This window comes from Rousettus aegyptiacus, unplaced genomic scaffold (genome assembly GCF_014176215.1).
Source record: "Rousettus aegyptiacus isolate mRouAeg1 unplaced genomic scaffold, mRouAeg1.p scaffold_m13_p_18, whole genome shotgun sequence".
In the NCBI taxonomy this organism is placed as follows: domain Eukaryota; kingdom Metazoa; phylum Chordata; class Mammalia; order Chiroptera; family Pteropodidae; genus Rousettus; species Rousettus aegyptiacus.
The window spans coordinates 3,084,643-3,101,176 of NW_023416293.1; the positions used below are offsets into that span (position 1 = coordinate 3,084,643).

Genomic DNA, 16,534 nt, shown 5'->3' on the forward strand with positions numbered 1-16,534 from the left:
TTGTGAGAAGGCCATCCTACCAGAGCGGTTCTGCTGTTGCCGCCCAGGGCAGACTGCAGCAGTTTGGTCAAAACAGAATCTCTGTAGGGAATGTGCAAGACCTTCTTCCCCGTGGCTGCGTCCGCCAGAGCACTGGGGAAAAAAAAAAAAAATACAAAAGAGCCAATTAGGTTAAAAGCATGTATCAGGAAGCGCTCTGCCTCCCTGGGGCTAGGTCAGGAGCGCCCCCTCAAGTCCCTTCTTGGACCCCATAGATCTGGGACACGACTCTAAATCATATCCAGTCATCGAGACACCTTCCGGGCAAAGATACTGAAGCAAGGTAGCTAAGCAGCACAGGCCGCTGGCTCCCTCTGCCCGGTCAACCCTGGAGAAACCTGTGTGGAGGAAGCCCAGGCAGAGGAAGCGGCTCCCCCAAACCTGCGAGGAAAACCCTCGTGAGCCCGCGGGCTATGGCGGATCTGCGTGCAGAGAAGGGTTGGGGTCTAGAGGGCAGTGTGAGGATGGGTACGGGGTGGGGTCAGCCCTTCTCCCTTTCTCGCGCATCGCCTTGGGGACAGCCTGTATGACTACATACAGCACCAGAGTAAGAGTGGGTGAGAAGCGAATGTCTCAGTCCCCACCCTGCTCTGCAGCGGTCCCTAACTTTTTTGGCACCAGGGACGGGAGCTTCTGTGAGAATCTAATGCCCTGTGGTCTGAGGCGGAGCTGAGGCGGTGGTGCTGGTGCTGGGGAGCAGCAAATGCAGATGAAGCTTCCCTCGCTGGCCTGCCGCTCACCTCCTGCTGTGCGGCCCGGTTCCTAACAGGCCATGGGCCAGTACTAGTCTGCGGCCTGGGGGTGGGGGACCCCTGCTTTAGGGGACTACAGAGAAGGCAGTGCTGGCGTTGAAGAGAGTGGGGGAGGGAGGCACTCCCATGTGTGAGAAATCATCACAGAGAAAAGAAATCTAAATCTAGCAGATTTGAAAAAGAAACAAAACTGGGAGTTTGTCATCAACAGATGATCCTCAAAGAATAAAGAAAGAAATTGATCTTAAGCAGCTCTGAGATTTAAGAAGGAAAAAAGAATAGAGGGAATTAATATGCATAAACACTGTATAAAGTAGTAATAATAAAGCCTTTTGGGATTAAAGAAAAATATAATTAAATTATGTATCAACAATTGCATATGGAGGATGGGGATCTGTGTATTATCAGGTAAGAAAATAAAATACCTATTGTATTTAGATTTTGACCAACTGAACAGATTAAAGAGCCAAGAATACATTAAGCATCTATTAAATTCTGACATATGACAGGTAACAGAGTAGATCACTGGGGAAAAAAGGGACTATTCAACAAATGTAACTGGAAAAACTGCTCATCTATAAGGAAAAAGTAACGTAAAGAATGCCTACCTTATACTACACCCTGAAATCAACTCCAGATGGATAGGAACTTAAGTATAATGTAGGTAGGTATCTTTCTAACTCTAATTTCCTTCAGACACAAAAATGCAAACTATAAACCATAATATCAGGCAAAACTAATCTTTGGTGACAAAGGTCAATTTCTTTTGGTGGGAGTAAAAGCGAGGAGGGGGTATAGGGGAGCCCTGGGTTTTGGAAATGTTCTGTATCTTCATATGCACGGTAATTACATAGACAGACACATATATAAAACTAAAACTGAACATTTAAAAGTTGAGCGCTTTACTGTGCATCATTTATGCCTTAATAACTTTTTAAAAGCAAGATTCAGAAGACCATATAATAAATCATGCTTTTATGAAGTTCAAAAAGAGTGCCACTAAATAATGAATTCACATGTGATAAAACAAGAAAGGATGAAAGAAAGAAGAGAAGGAGAGAGACAGAGGATAAACAAAGTTCAAGATGGTGGTCGCCTTCCAAGAAAACACAGGAAAGGAACACCAACTGTTTCTTGGGTTGGGTGGCAGTTTTATTAGTATTCATTTTATTAAAAATCAGTCTGTTTAAAACAAAATATGTAGGAGGACCAGACACGCACTGGTGACAAGTGACGAACCAAGAGTTACAATTATTCCAATTTTTGACATCTGAGGTCATTTTTTTAGTACAAATAAATACCTGTCCGTTGACGATTTACCTGATAACATTTCCTAAATTGGTCAAACTTAAGTTAACTCGCGATCCTTCTCTCAGTCTGTCTCCTTCGGAGCCTGAAGGTTTCTGCCTTTCACTTCCTGCCAAATCCACCAAGTTAATACTGGACTGTTTGGTGAGGCCTCGATCGGGGAATGCCTGTGGGGAGACCACCGGTCACAAGGTCGGGACAGTAGCAGGCCGCACGTGAAATCCATCTAGTTTACACTTTATTCATTTAAATTAGTTTCAGGTATACAGTACGTCGGTTAGACATCTATATAGTTCTTAAAACGATCCCCCCAGTTGCTCTCTCCCTCCCCTGGCCCTCCACTTAGCCAGCATATTAAAGCTGTCTGCCTTTCCTATGCCGCGCTCCCCGTCCCTGACTATCAACTACTAATTTGTACTTCTTTAACCCTTCATCCCATTCTCCCAACCCCCCTCCCCTCTGTCCATCACCAAATTGTCCACTATATTTGCTAGTCTGTTTCTGATTAGTTTGTTCTTTGTGTTCCTTAGATTCTGCATATAAGTGAGATTGTATGGTATTTATCTTTCTCTGTCTGACTTATTTCACTCAGCCTAATACCCTCTAGGTCCATCCATGTCATTGCAAATGGCGAGTTTACATTTTAAAATAGTTTTTCTAATTGCATTTCACACTCAGAAGAGCTATAAAACATTTACAAGTTAAAATGCCACCCTCTTTCCAATGACATTTTACGGTACAACATTACCAGGCCCCTTCCCAGTTCTGCAAAGCTACGCTGCATTAGCTACAAAGCAATGGGACATCAGATACCAGTTATTGCCCTAGTATTTCTGTGCTCAATCAATATTTTAACCATAAAACACCATGAAATCTGCAAAATAAGCAACTGTTCAGATGGTATGGTCGCGCAGTGGGAAGAACGTGGGTTTTAGAACGTGACAGAGTCCCTTGCCGGTCACACGACTACGAGCCAATGACTTTTCAGAGTTCCTACTTCTCAGCGGTAGAACAGGGATTAACGGCGCACTATCAGGATGTCACGAGGGGAAAGGTAATAGGCGTGGGGGTCCTAACCACGCCTGGCACGCGGCAGTGCGTGCGTCATTACGCCGGCGAACAGGATGACGCTAGACCTCTGTGTTCACTGTTTCAGCTTCTTTCTCCTCTTGCCTCTAAAGTATCGAGTTTAAAAAAATAGGGCAAAACATATATAAATCTGTGAATTTGACTAGCATTGTAAAACCAAGTGAATAGCACTTAAAAACTTACAAAGTTCTTTTACTTTATTGTATTTTTAGGCGAGGCAACCCTTGGTTGACCTCACGGAGTGTAAGGCCCTTGTCAGTTTACAATCCCTTATTTTTTATTTTTTATGTCTACAGCACCTGGTCTTCCTAGGTGGTCTCTCACCCAAATACTAACCAGGCCCGATCCTGCTTCGCTTCCGAGATGAGACAGGATCAGGCTTGTTCAGGGTGGCATGGTCATAGACTGCAAAGTTCTTTAAAATGCAGTATCATTAAGCCTCCCAACATTTTGGCAAGGAGAGCTATTTCTGTTTTCTCACAGAACAGGCACCTGGACTCAGGAAGCATACGTTATTTCCCAGAGCTGGTCAACAATCACATATGGTCCAGTGTGTTTTCACTATTCCCGGTTAGGGTGGGACAACGTTTATGACATTGCCTGTTCCTAGTGCTGCGGCCTAGGGGACAGAGTTGGGACATCACAGCGAACTCGTGTGTTTGCTCAGGCTTGGTGAATACAGTCATCCCTCAGTATCCACGGGCAATGGTTCCAGGACCCCCCAGGGACACACAAATCGGCGGACATTTGTCTTTGTGTAAAACGGTTTACCATTTGCGTATAACCTGCACACATCCTCACAGAGACTTTAGAGCATCTCTGGATTACTCATGTTTAGTACAATGTACGTGCTATGTACATAGTGGTTCCACCGTATTGTGTAGGGAATAATGACAAGAGAAAGGTCGGTACACGTTCGGCGCTCACACAGCCGTGGAAGGCCTAGCGACGCAGTGCACGTCAGCAACAACAGATTTATTTGCAAATATTTTCCACCTGCGGTTGGTTGACTCCAAGGATGCCAAACCAGCCATGTCGAGGGCCAACTGCAAGCATTTCTGAGTCTAACTGGTGACATTATAGACATCACTCTCTGATACCCGCCAAGGAGGATGGAGGAGAAAAGCGTGCTCTAGTTTATCGAAGGTTCTGGTTCGTGAAGAGCCGTATGGCTGGCTTACCTGGTCTCGAGGACTCTACTTTGGTACTTCCAAACACAGGAAAGGTGCTTCGGTCTCTGGTGGTCCCCTAGGATCTGAAAGCTGGGCATCATTGTGTCGGGGTGCCAGGGAGGGGCACTGACGTGGGGGAGGCAGGGCGAGAACAGGTGTCTCGCTCCTCTGCTCCAGACCCTACGGCCTGTGGTCGGAAGGAGCCACCTGCATCATAAGTCAAACCTGAAAGGATCCTCCAGCCCTCACCAGCTCATGATGCTAATGGGAACCTTTCCCAGGGGCCACCTCGGTGTGAGAGCAGAACGGCGGCATCCACTGAACCTCACCTGCTTGAACTGAATGGTGATGACCATGTGAGACCTGCTGCTGCTGGCATTCATGCTGGTCGAAGCTGTGGTCCTTATCTTTGTCCCTTGCTCCATCAGCCTTTCAACCTGGGCATAGTTCTCGCAAGGCACTGACGTCAGACCCTCCACATAAAAGCCCAGTTGTTGATCTTCCCTCACTTTTAGCCCTCCGGGTTTCTTGGTTCTAGACAGCAAATCTCTTACCTGTGGGGAAAAAAATTAAAAATGTAAACTTCAGGAAGGCAGAGATTTTTTAATTTACTTCACTATTAGAGCTCTCGAATATCTTAGGTGCACAACGAATATTTATTGTACTAATAAATGAATGTTAAATTTCTGTAGGTACCAGATAACCTCATAATTTTAGTAAGAAATAGGGAAATGGCAAGCAAGAAAACAGGGAAACTTGTTGAATTAGCTAAGTCAGAAACATACTTTTTTTTTTTTTTAAGACACTCAGTTTTATTCTTTTCAAGTACTAAGCACACTCCCATCAGATTGTGAACTCCTTTTGGGTGGGACCATGTCTTTTCACTAGTAGGTCATGACACAGTTACTGACATGTTGCAGGCACTCACGAAGCTCGTGGGCAGAACAGTGTGACCGGAGGCGGGCTTACAATTCCTGTGTGACACTCTGAGTTTGGAGAAGTGTTTCTCCAGCCTATTTTAGCAGACATCCAGTTATCTGACTTCAGATAGGTGCTTCTAAAGCTTTTGTGCTCGAGAACATTGGTCTCTTCTTAATATGAAATATCCTCCTGGGCATCTCCTTAACTGTTTTTATGCGATTGGAAATGCCTTTATAAATATTATAAGAACCAGTCATCCTAGCCCCTTTCTGTATTATCAGCAATTCTCTCTTACGAAGGAATGAAGGCTTACTTAGAACAGTGATAAACGAAAAGAAAATTACTCAGAAGTTAATCACATTCAAAGCACCTAATGTAAACCTGGGCTAATCATACTACCACAAATGCCAGCACCCTGAAACCTCGACTTCCAAGGGAAACTTATTCGATCCAAAGAGAAGTTGCTACAGTCAAACCTAACGAGAGAATATGGCTAATTCTTTGGATCTTATTGTTGGAGATTTGCGTGATGTCGCACTCAGACCACGGGCTCCAGTGTAAGCCTGTTTTGCCTCTTTCCACAAAAAGCCACTTCGGACAAGGCAAAGAGGGGCCATGCCATGGGAGCCCCGAGGAGCCGCAGGCCCTGCAGGCAGCAGCCTATGTCCAGCGGTGCAGGGAGAGCTTGGGCTGGGGATCGGGAGACCTGCGTTCTCAGCCCTGGTTCTGCCTCCAAGCGATGAGAGCTTTGGGAAGTTTGTTACATCCCCAGCCCTCTCTTCGTAATAGTTTTCCGTGGCTTTAAGTCCTAGAGTCAGAGCAAGATCACAGATAGGCGTTTGGGCAAGCAAAATTAGGACGGTGGACATAAGGGCCAGAGATAAGGAGACGTGAAATAGAGACAACTTTGGCCTTCTCTGGGAAGCCTTTTCTCTAACTTGTATGGAGTCATATAAATTGTAGGAAGTGGTATCTAAGTCGATGGTGTGACTGAATAAGGTTTATTAAAAACGAGTCAGTTAAAAAAAAAAAAAAACGAGTAGGTTTATCTGGATGCAAGTGTGGGGACCCACAGACAAGACCAGGACCCTCCAGGGTGTATCTGGACATCACGATTGATGATTGTCACGAGATCGTCATCACATCACAATTGATGATTGTCACGAGATCGTCATCACTCACCCAGGCTACCGCGAGGCTCTCCCAACTCTGCCTCTACTTGGCGCTCCTTCAAACCCAGCGTCACCCGGCCCAGGGAGAACCCTAAAACCCCCACCAGATTACCTTTCTTTGTAAAATCCTCCATCGGTGCTCCATCCCTGCTAGGTGAAGGCTCTTCACTTCTTGGTGACCTATCTTGGGCTTCATCTGCTGATGCACCCCACCTCCCCCAGTGCCTACCCCCCCATATCCAACTCCAGCTTCGCAGGGCACCTGCTGTTCCCGTGGACGCCATACATTTCCATATATTCCTGAACTTAATGCTAATCTCACTGCCTGACGTACCCCTCTTTGCACCACCCCGAACCCTGCTCTTCCCTCACGAAGCTCACGAACCAGATCTTCCAAGGCCCGGTCTAACGCCTCTTGACAAACACAAAACACCCAGGCAGGGTTAGTTACCCGCTGCCTCTATCTTTCCACCATTCCCACAGCATATATGGTGCATTGCTGTCTGGGGTGGGTGTTGTATCTTCCACTAAACTTCTCCATGGCAGGAATCACGTTTTAGGTTTTCTTCACCCTCAGAGTCTAGTATGATCTGACACACCAAAGGGGTCTAATGAACTTCACTTTCATTGACTGCCGAAGTACCCCCAACGGAAAACTACCAGCGACTCATAGACGATGAGGCATGAAAAGTGTCTTAGGATGTCCAGCGTTCTTATGTTACAGACAAGGAAACCGTTCCAGAGAGATTGTCATCATAAGTAACTGTCATAGGGACCACAGCAAGTTGCCTTTCCCCCGCTCTTCCCCATGGGAACTTGGTAATAGAGGAAATAAAGTAGCTCTTTGAAAGTTACTGGTATGAAACAAAGGAGCCATACTGTCCTCCAAGCCCATCAACTTGAAAGAGAAAATCAGGGACCTTAACAACTCATTTGCATTTACTGTGAACCTTCAACTGTAATGAATGACTCATGGAAGCATGTAAGAAATGGTTATTTTCTCTCCTTCATACAAAGCGAAAAACAGTGACTTATTTCTTCAGTGACATTTATTTAGTATTAATTGATTAAGTGCAAGTCTTCACATGCTGCTTGAGGTTCACAAGAACTGTTAGGATACGGGCTCTGCCCAGAGGAAACTTGTAATTATAGATCCCTTTGTCAGTTCATCCTCTCGGCACCCATTGGGGAGCACCCATCTAAAACCGAACACCGCACTAAGCGTCGCCAGCAGAAAGGTGATCTCAAGAAAATTATCTGTTTTGGAGATTACAAATGTGTGCGTAAAATCTTACGATGTAATGACCGCACAGGGGAAGGGCAGAGTGAAAGACCACTTGCGGAGGGTCCAGTGTTGGCGAGGCACTCTGTTAGGGGTACGAAGCTTAGTACGCCTCAATGCACAGTGCCTCATTCTAAACTCCCTCCTTCGTCAATGAGCAAACAACGCTCTGAGATAGCGATTTTTCCACGAGCCAGTTGATGAGAGGGCTGGGGTTCGAAACCACCCTCTGACTACCCTAGGCGTGTGCGGTCTGTGGCCTGCGGGCCACGCTCAGCTTACCACCTATTTCTGTAAGATCCTTGAGGTAAGACTCTTTCTACATTTTTAAATGACTAAAAAAAAAAAAAACAAAAACAAAAACAACAACAAAAAAAAAACAAAAGAAAAATATTTTGTAACTTGTGAAAATCATGTGAAATTCAAGTTCCAGGGTCCAAAACCAAAGTTTTACGGGCACACACCCACGCTCACTATTTTCATATTGTCTGTGGCTACTTTTGTGCCACAAGGGCGGAGATGAGAGGTTGCAACAGACCACGTGGCCCTCGGAGCCTAAAATATTGACCACCTCGCCCCTGACAATACAGTCTGGCAACCCCGGTATAACCCCGGGAAGTCAGTCGCCTGGGGATGTACAGAGGAGGTGACGTTTGAGCTGGGTCTTGGAGTTTAGTGGTTTCTTTAAGGGCAGAGAAAGCAGGGAGGATAGTCCAGGCAGAGCGAGGCTAGATGTAGGAAAAACGACGCCTTCTGGAAAGGAAGCTCTGTGAGGCTGAAGCACAGAGCGCGCGGAGACAAGGGACGTGAAAGGAAGCCGGAGAGGGAGCTGGGCCGGGCGGTCAGATCCGGCCTTGGGAGCTGGAGCTCTATCTGTAGGGTAGGTGAGATGAGCCGCTGAGGTGTATCAAGCTACAGAGTCGCTAACATTTGTGTGTCGAAATGTAGACTCACTATTACCTGTTCGTTGTAAATTTCCAGCATACTGAATGTAACCTGCATAGAAGAAAAAAAAAAACATAAAGGAAATTAAGATTCTCTTGAAACTGCCATCTTGGAAAAATAGTAATATGGGAACACTACAAATGTCCAACAAAGGGAAAGGCTGACCTTACATGTGGCAAAGCTTTATTTCACATGCAATATGAGGTTCTCAAATACTCTTAAATGATGTGGAAGAAGTTCTTAATATGAATTAAAAATGGATACAAAACAGCAGTGGAAAACAGTAGTGTGTGTGTTTCAACTGAGAACAGAAAAAGGCTGTTCTTCAGAGCTCTCCCTCCAATCTTAGCACATGTAGATAAGACTGGGCTTTGTCCTACTGTGTTTTGGGCACATTGCTAACCAAGCTTATACCTTTTCAACAAGAGACTGGAGGAACCTGAACGGCTCTAACCTGGAGAAAAGGCCCTGAGACACCGGCATGTCGCCACCAGCACCTCCCGCTCGTGAAAAGCTGGCTTGTGTGTTCGTCGCCCTGTGGTGAGTCCTGCCAATCAAGCCCGGCGGCCAGATCTTCCAACCAGCTTCAGCGTTTCTCATGTGTTAAAATGAGGACGTGGTTCCATAGTGTAGTGGTTAGCATGTCTGCTTTACACACAGAAGGTTCTGGGTTCGCGCCCCAGTGGAGCCACGGTCCATGGTCTATGGCCATGCCACGCTGAACAAGCCTGATGTCTGCTCTCGGAAGCTAAGCAGGGTCGAGCCTCGGTACTATTTGGATGGGAGACCAACTAGGAAGACCAGGCGCTATAGGCCTAAATAATAAAATAAACAAATAAAACAAGCAAAGGTCCAGGGCTTAGGATGCCAGGAAACGCCTCCACTATGAATGAAATCAACACAAACATAGAAAAAAAGTTTCTTGGAAGAAACAGACATTGCATAGAGTAGAAGAAAACACTTTAAAAAGCCCTATAATAGCTTCAGAGATAAAGAATTCTATCCATGAAAAAGCAGGATGATATTAAAAAGGATAATCAGAGAACAAGAGTATAAACTATGAATGATAACCAAAATAAAAATGTAGTAAAAGGGTTATAAAATACAGATGAGGAGATCTTCTAGAATGCAGGAAAAAAGTGAGAAATAGAAAGTGGAAAGTAAAAGACAATAAAATTAGAATATCAGTACAAGAGGTCCAAAATCTAATTATTAAATTACAAAAATGGAAAACAGAAGACACGGGAGAGAATTATAAAACAAATAATATAAGAAAAGATTCCCAGATCTGAAAGACAGGAGTCTCCGAATTAAAAAGGATCCAGCACAATGAATGAAAAAAGGCCGATACTAAGGCACGTCAGAACATCAGTGATAAAGAAAGATCGTAAAAGCTGCCAGAGAGAAACTTACCATAAAAAAATTTCACGTACCAAAAATTTTTATTTTTATTTTTTAATTAATTTTGTTTTTTATGGTGACATTGGTTGATGAAATCCAATAAGTTTCAGCTGTACATTTTAACACTAAGGTGCATATATATATTTATGCTGTGCGTTCACCTCCCATAGTTAGATTTCTTCCTGTCACCACGTGTTTGACCCCTTTACCCCGTTTACCACCCCCCTCCCCCCTCCCGCCTCCCGCCTCCCGTCTACCCTCTGGTAACCTCTAGTCTCCAGTCCATGAGTCTCTGTTTGTTCTTCCTGTTCCTTTGCTGCTTTCAGGTTTATATCCCCACATAAAAGTGATATCATGTGATCTTCAATTTTTTCTATCTATCTGGCTTATTTCGCATGGTTCTCTCTTTACCTTGTTGATGGTTTCTTTTGCTGAGCAGAAGCTTTTTAGTTTGATGTCGTCCCATTCATTTATTTCAGCTTTTACTTCCCTTGCCTTTGAGGTCAAATTCATAAAATCCTCTTTAAGTCCAGGGTCCTGGAGTTGAGTTCCTATGTTTTCCTCTATGCATTTTATTGTTTCAGGTCTTATATTCAGGTCCTTAATCCATTGTGAGTTAATTTTGGTGTGTGGTGATAGACAGCAGTCTAGTTTCATTCTTTTGCAGGTGGCTTTGCAGTTTTCTCAGCACCATTTATTGAAGAGGCTTTCCTTTCTCTGCTGTATGTTTTTGGCTTTTTTGTTGAAAATTCTTTGCCCATGTTAATGTGGGTTTACTTCTGGATGCTTGATTCTGTTCCACCAGTCCATATGTCTGTTTTGCTGCCAGTACCATGCTGTTTTGATTACTGTCACTTTGTAGTAGAATTTGAAGTCGGGCCGAGTGATGCCTCCAGCCTCATTTTTTTTTTTTCTCTCAGGCTGGCTTTGGCAATTTGGGGTCTTTTGTGCTTCCATACAAGTCCAATGATTTTTTGTTCTATGTCTTTAAAAAATGGTGGTAGGATTTTGATGAGAATTGCATTAAATCTGTATAATGCTTTAGGTAATATTCGTACCAAGAATTTGGAACCAGAATGGTACCAGAGTTTGCAATGGCAACATTGCAAGTTAAAAGAAAATTAAGTAATGTCTTCAATATTCTCAGCGATCTAGAATTCTCTTCCAGATAAACTTCAGTTAAGAGTGAAGGTAAGAAAAGATATTCTCAGCCGTGCCACGATGAGGACAATGCGCCCTTCCTGCCCCTTTTCTGAGGAGGGCGCAATAAAAGGCGACAGTTAACCAGTAAAGGGGAATATATTGAATCTAGTCATCTGAGGAACCAATAAAGAAGGTTGAAATAAAGTTCCAGAATGACAGTTTTGCAGTAGCCTTAGAAATACGCTACCGTAAGCTGTAGCAGGAGGACAGAAGACTCCTGCTGAAGGAGGCCCAAGAAAAATAGTGGAACTGATAAGTTTGAGCATATGAGCGACAGGCAGGTGACAGTGATTTGGGGCATTTAGGAAAACATAGATCAATAGACAACTAGACATACACGAAAGGCAATTCAGAACCCAAGGAAAAACAGAGAGTAGAAACAGTGTATGTATGACTTGTTTCAGCAGCGAACAATATTTCCATAGCTATAATGTTAAGCAATGCTCATTTAGCCAAATCTGATACTAATGCAGGGGTATGTGGGGAAGAAGTGTTAGGGTCGGGGGTGCTGGTATGACAGGTTCTCTTCTGCCATGGAGGAGAATAGTAGATAAAGTCTAACATTGCTTTCTAAGAAGAGAACAACCAACGTTTTTAAAATATGGAGAGAGAGTCTAGGGCAAACAGCCACCAAGCTGCAGATGAAAACCCGTGAGGGTTAGTGAGGAAGGCGCAGGCACAGGCAGAGACAGCTGGTTTCCATGGGCAACCTTGCAGCATCATGTTAAAACAGCCTTGTTGAGATATTCCCATAGCGCACAGCTCACTCATTTAGCGTGTGCATCCCGCGGTCTGTAGCATACTCCCAGAGCCCGGCAGCTGTCAGCTCTACCCAAATTTAGAAAATTTTGTCCCTGTGAAAGGAACCTCGTTAGCAGCCGCTCCCCAATCTCTACCTTCTCCCCTCATCCGCACCCCAAACCCCAGCCCTGGGCAATGACTAATCTACTTTTCTGTCTATAGATTTCCCGTTTGGGCCATTTCCTGAAACAAATGGAATCCAACAATATATGATTTTCATGTCGGCTTCTTTCACTTAGCATAATGTTTTCAAAGTTCGTCCTTCCCGTAGCTCGTAACAGACGCTTTGTCCCTTTTTACTGCTAGATAATCCGTCGTGTGGCTACAGCACGTTTCACTCATCCACTGGTCACTCGACGGACATTTGGTTTCCACTTTTGGCCGTAGTGAATGTGTTGCTGTGGAATATTCGCGGATGAGTTGTTTTGTGGACGTAGACCTTTTTTCCTCTTGGACATTTGAATTTTTAAACTATTCATGGAGTGACTTTGAAACAATTTTTAAATAAAAAATTAGAAAAATACTGAAACGTTAATAGTGTTTAGTTGGGTGATAAAATTATGAGTAATTTCTATTCTCTAACTTGAACAAATCACTTTTAAAATTGGAAAATTCAGATTAAAAAAAATGGTCCATTATTAAATTTCCATGATACAGATTTTATCTCATCATTTAGAGGAGGTAGAAACAGATCGTGCTTCCAGATGTTTGCTGACATTTTACTGTTGTAAAGCTAATTATGTCAATGGTTACTCTTCACCGTGAAAATGTCACCAACCTTCGGATGAATCTAAAATCCAGTCTCGGGCCTTCCGGGACAGGTCAAGTAAGAAACTACACTGCGACGATTAAGACACAAATAGCATTCTTTGTTTAGACATAAAAATCCATCAGTTAAGATGAGAACATCCCACAACCTTGGTAGGAGAAAGGGAGCCAGAGAAACCATTGACCTGAGTCAGCTGAGGTTTTATTACACAAGCGTCAACAGCCACCTTGTTAGGGTTGACGCCAAAGACGTCTGCTCCTGTGACACTCACAGTGCCTTTTAGAAAAAATTCCTTGAGTTTGTCTCCACAGAAGCAGAAAAATTCAACCTTTTATTTACTGGCAACTCGATTTCGTAATCATGTAATAAGGATCTTGGTACGGAAAATTAACGTTATTCTAAAATAGAGATGCCAATAACTTCCATTTGAGATGGGAGATTTCCAAAATAATGGGGGGGAAAATCCTTTAAAAAGGGTTCTTAGAATAGTACGTACCTGGTGTTCTTGATTTCTCTCTTGAGTCTCAGTTGCTCGAAAGAGCTCTTCACACACCCTGGGAACGAGGCCCTTGTTGGCACCAAATCCCATCATGGAGTAGCTTTTCCCAGAGCCGGTTTGGCCGTAGGCCAGCAGAGTGGCGTTGTAGCCTCGCCAGGCGCTGTCCAGCACCGCCCTGCCGAGGTCCTGGAAAACGTCTTTCTGGAAAAAAGATCGCAGGTGTCACATTCAGCAAGGGCTTCCTGCAACACCCTGAAAATCTACTACATGCTCTGGTTTTGATGAATTCCACACTCAATTAGCAGTGTATGATCTGCTTAAAATATGACACAGAGGCCACCTTAGAACCAGTGGGCTTGTGTCAATTTGGAAAACACTGGATCTCCAGCTGGCTGGTGTCCATCAATCATGAATTTGTGTATGTTACAGCGTTGCCAGAACGCAGGCTAGGTCTTTCAAATTCAGCAATTAGACAAAAATTTCAAGGCGCCAAGGGACAGAGACCAAAGTGTTGTACTTTATTCTTTAATCCAAAGACTAACATCACAAAATTCCCACATTAATTTTAGCCCTCTGCTGGAGAACTCTGCTCTTTTTTTGCAAGGCCTAGGGGTTCTGAAGCATTTCTCCAACACACGCACCCCCCCTTTTTTTTTTCTTTTAAGTAGGAGACACAGGTGCCTGCACCCACCATGGCTTGAAAGAGAGGACATGGCCTCTTATTATCTGGACCATGACCAGCACTAATTCTCTTACTAGAGGCCGCTTCAAAGAGTACATTCTTTCTAATATCAATAAAATCATAAGCATTACATACTCCATTTGTTGCAATGTGTACATTTGTATAATTTATGTAATTTTTATTTCTGAAAAAGATACACATACCACCATGGCATGTGCTTTATATAAGGACCAGAGACCACAACCAATTTTTTTATACTATTCATTTCTTATGAGAAAGAATTAAAAGTTATTACACTAAAGGGTGAGGGAAAATCCGAACCTAAATGTGGAATCTGACCAGAGTTTTCTCAGGACATTGTGACTATATGTTTACTAGAAAAAAAAACCCTGTATTTATATAACAGGCCTCTACCTTAGGAGCTGTTCAACCTAGGGAATGCTTACTGAGCTTAGAAAATTAACCAGTTTTGCTGTCTCTTCTTTTCTGCACTATTTGGAGATTTGGGAAAATGTTTTTATTGTCACTTCTTGTGGATTGGAAACTTCAAACAAGTAAGAGTTTTTTAAAATAAAATCGTAGAGAATAGAATTGTTCTATAAATTTTATAAGCTGCATAGTTTTCCATTGAATCTTTTGTGTATCAGCTATTTGTATGTTTGGCTTATGTTAATATACACCAAGAAGTCATTTCTAATTTCTTCCTACTCGCCATCCCATAATCAACTCTATGAAACACTTTCCTCCATGGTAGTACGTGAAACAATAATTCTCCTTTATCTTAATAGGAGGTTAAAAAACAGGCGATCATCCTCATTGACAAAGTTAATTGGGTTTCTTTACAGCACCATTCTTAGTCTTTAAAATCATCTTTTAAAAAATTGAAATATAATTGATATGCAACATATTAGTTTCAGGTGTACAACATAACGACTTTATATTTGTACACATGGTAAAATGATTACCAGGGTAAGTTTAGTTAACATCCTTCACCTCACATAATTTTTTTTTTCTTGTGATGATAGTGTTTAAAATCTCCCTTAACTTTCAAATATAAGATGAGGTATTATTAACTACAGTGACCATTCTGTACATCATGTCCCCAGGACTTACAATGGGAAGTCTGGACCTTTTGATCACCTTCACCCATTTCCCCACCCCCCAAAACCCACCTCTGACAACCATCCATCCATTTTCTATACAAGTTCAGGGTTGTTTTTTTTTTTATTCCACATATAAGTGGGTACATACAGTATCTGACTGATTTCACTTAGCGTGAGGCCCTCAGTCCATCCATGTTGTTGCAAATGGCAGAATTTTCTTCTTTTGTATGGTGAACAATACCACACCTTCTTTATCCATTCATCCACCAGTGGACACGTAGGTCACTTTCATATCTTGGCTATTGTAAATAATGCTGCAATGAACATAGGGGTGCAGATATCTTTTCAAGATAGCGATTTAATTTTCTTTGGATAAATAGCCAGAAGTGGAATTGCTGAATCATATGGTATTTCTATTTTTAACTTTTTGAGGACTCTCCAGACTGTTGTCCATAGTGGCCGCACCAGTTGACATTCCCACCAATGGTGCGTAAGGGTCCCTTGTCTCCGTATCCTCGCCAAAACTTATTTTGTATCTTTTTGATGATAGTCGTTCTAACAGGTGTGCGGTGATATCTCATTGACTTGCATTTTCCTGATTAGTGATGCTGAGAACCTTTTTTGTGTACCTGTCACCTATTTGTATGTCTTCTTTGGAAAAATGTCTATTCAGTTCCTCTGCTCATTTTTTAATTGGAGTATTTGGGATTTTTGCTATTGAATTGTATGAGTTCTTTATATATTTTGGATGTTAACCCCTTCTTAGATATTTTTTCCTCATTCTATGTTGCCTTTTCATTTTTCCGATGGCTTCCTTTATGTGCATAATCTTTTTGATTTAATGATGTCTCATTTTTGCTTTTGGTGTCAAAGCTAAATGATCATTGTCAAGGCTGATGTCTGGTAACTTCCTGTTTTCTTCTAAGAGTCTTATGGCTTCGGGTCTTATGTTCAAGTCTTTAATCCATTTTGAGTTAATTTTTGTGGGTGGTGTAAGGCAGGGGGCCACTTTCATTCTTTTTCATGTGGATGTCCAGTTTTCTCAACCATTTATTAAAGACTGTCCTTTTCCCTTATGTATTTTTGGCTTCGTCATTATAAGTTAATTGACCACACATGTGCAGGTTCATTCTGAGTCTCTATTCTGTTCCCTTGATCAGTGCATTCATTTTTATGCCGGTAATATACTGTTTGGATGACTACAGCTTTGTAATATTGTTTGAAATCAGGAAGCACGATGCCTCCAGCTTTGTTCTTCTTTCTCAAGATTGCTTCTGCTATGCAAGGTCTTTTGTGGTTCCAAATAAGTTTTAGGACTGTTTCTGCAAAAAAAAAAAAAAAAAAAAAAAAAAAAAAATGCCGTTGGAATTTTGATAGGGATTGCCCTGAATCTGTA

General features: G+C 42.8%; 1 pseudogene; it reads right to left on the bottom strand.

The window, feature by feature from the left end:
- Nucleotides 1-3,475: 3,475 nt before the first annotated feature.
- LOC118613480 lies at nt 3,476-3,594 on the bottom strand (annotated as a pseudogene).
- Between the last annotated feature and the right edge of the window lie 12,940 nt (nt 3,595-16,534).